The 2,291-nt window shown below is 44.9% G+C and overlaps 1 protein-coding gene across 1 annotated transcript in view; it reads left to right on the top strand.

Moving 5' to 3' along the window:
* The first annotated feature begins 1,103 nt into the window (after nucleotides 1-1,103).
* Nucleotides 1,104-2,291, top strand: part of LOC146181740 (uncharacterized) — a 65,779-nt gene continuing 64,591 nt past the window's right edge. Inside the window, exon 1 of the mRNA XM_084575544.1 lies at nucleotides 1,104-1,656. The gene's annotated coding sequence lies outside the window, so the exon portion shown is untranslated. The remainder of the gene's footprint in view (nucleotides 1,657-2,291) is intronic.

Raw genomic sequence — 2,291 nt, 5'->3', positions numbered from 1 at the left:
CTCAAAACTCGTTCAACATCTTGAACACCACGCACTGTTGTCCAAGAGTCGTTGTTACCTCCACCATATAGAACGCTTTATTCCTCGAATCGATAGGCCAAACGTTTTTCTTCGTGTTCGCCACGCCACAAGGCCGTAGTAGTGTCAGCACATCTGCCCACGTGGTATCGCTCATAATCCCATATGGCGCTCTGTTCTGGGGATCGCAATGTCGACGGAGCGGCTGCCAGCTAAGTATATGGTGCATTGTTATCGCTACTACGCTACCTATATAAGTTATAACCAATCACCAACTTGGCAGCCAAACGAACAAGTCCAACCCTGCGGGCACACGTACTGGTATTGCATTAATAATAAATGACAGAAACAACGGAATGACAGTGCAACGTCACTGTATCTCTTGCTTCAAGAGAAAAAAAAATAGTAAGAGGGGTATTTATTATCATTGAGAGGAATACCACTCTGGGGTAGGGACTAAGGCAGAAAACAAAATAGAGTGATAATCGTGGTTCATCATTTGTCTTTCCTAAGTCGCCATGATTGTTTTCTGCGCAAATATCATTCTAAATGCGTGTAAATATGCTTACCTATTGAGGCAGTCGAGTGCCCCAGAATTCCGCTCGTTAAGTGAGGTCGAAGATTGATTCTCTACGAACTAGCGAGACTCCAAAAAAAGCATCGCTCATTAATAATAAAATATATGCTTCAGAGATCGGTATATTATATTTGCTTTTCCTGTACTTGCACAGTAGCCACACATAAATAAAAAAAAAAGGACCTTAATCACGTGTATATAGCACACACACGAAGCAATGGATAATATAGTGAGAATAATACCTTTGAAAAATGCCCTGTCGGAACGGCTTCACATCGAGCTGAACTTGAGAGCAAATTAAATTATTCTCTTCGTTTTCCTTTGTTGGTAACCTAGCCTTACCTGTGTGCGTTGCGATGTACGTTTTTCCAAGTTCAGCTATATGTGATCAGTTTCGCCGGAAACATTTTACCCTTTTTGCTTATATCGACATCTTTGACTCTTTTTATCTCTCAGCGCGTGCACCACAACAGATCGAAGCGGCGAACACACTGTGGGGGCACGTCAATCGTCGATCGCCTCGGAAAGAAAATGAATAAGCACGCATGAATGCTTTCCAGCGAAAAACAAAATCGTTTCGGACCAGGAGGGGGAAGAAACTGACCCTGTCAATGAATTCTCTAGCCGCCGCCGACTCTGCCATGCTATAAACGCCTCGGCACCACGCAACCAATCAGTATCGACCGACGCGCTTCGGTTGGCCAATCAGAGACTAGCGTGGTCGGTGACGTCACGTCAGACACCCCAGCGACCAATCGACACGCGCGCCGTCGCGTGCAGACGACACTCGGCAAAGCAGCGCGTTGGCGTGCGTGTGAGAGGAAACAGACGGACATTTCAGCGTCGCGCAAGACGACTGACTTTGCAGTTGACTTTGGATTGACTTCTTCGATGACAGGCCGCAAGCCACTGCGTTGACCTTCCGCTGTGTTCCACAGTCTGATCGCAAGCGGATGCTGCCAATCATTCCCTTCTAGATGTTTCCTGGAAAAAACTCTTCCGGAAGCTCCTGGTGTCCCGAACCTACGGGAAAGAAAGCGGACAAGCGTTGGCCTTGAATCGTAAGTGGAATATTATGTGACACTTTGTCACCGATAAATATAACACTCCTTACTTTGTATTTATAATAAGAAATATGGGCAGTGGCAACCAGATAGCCGTGGCGATGCGTGACATCATAGCTTTCTGCTAAGCAAAGAACAGCCATGCAGCATTTTTTGCATCCCTAGCATGGCATAAGTATGACATGCCTGAAGTAATGTTTTCACCATGCATGAAGCCATGTTATAATAGGTTAGTCGTTTTCTAACAGCCAAATAAGAAGTAAGAACATAGAAAAACACGGCCAGAAATTCATATATTATTACAAGTTAATCTCTGCCTGCAAGTTTACTGCGTGAAAGAATTTTTTTCATGCACTCTATATTTTTACATAAGAGGTCATAACAGCGCTGCCACGCCAAGAGGCTTGAATGATGAGGCACATTAAAATAACAAAAGAAAAGACATGCAACCCTTCCAGGGCGGACAACCCAGATGAGTCACGATCACGTAAAACCGTTTATGTTCCTCCTGCGCTTCTGCGTGCTGTATTGATTGCGGTGCTTAACAGAGCACGACCGAAAGCTACCCGGCCAATTACAGGTCGAGCTTGAAACATGTCCTCATTTTGCCCCTTTTCATTTTTTACCGTTTT

Source organism: Amblyomma maculatum, chromosome 8 (genome assembly GCF_055883805.1).
Source record: "Amblyomma maculatum isolate TAMU_Amacu chromosome 8, ASM5588380v1, whole genome shotgun sequence".
Lineage (NCBI taxonomy): Eukaryota > Metazoa > Arthropoda > Arachnida > Ixodida > Ixodidae > Amblyomma > Amblyomma maculatum.
Note: the sequence above shows the minus strand (reverse complement) of the source record. Positions and strands in the feature narration are given on the sequence as shown.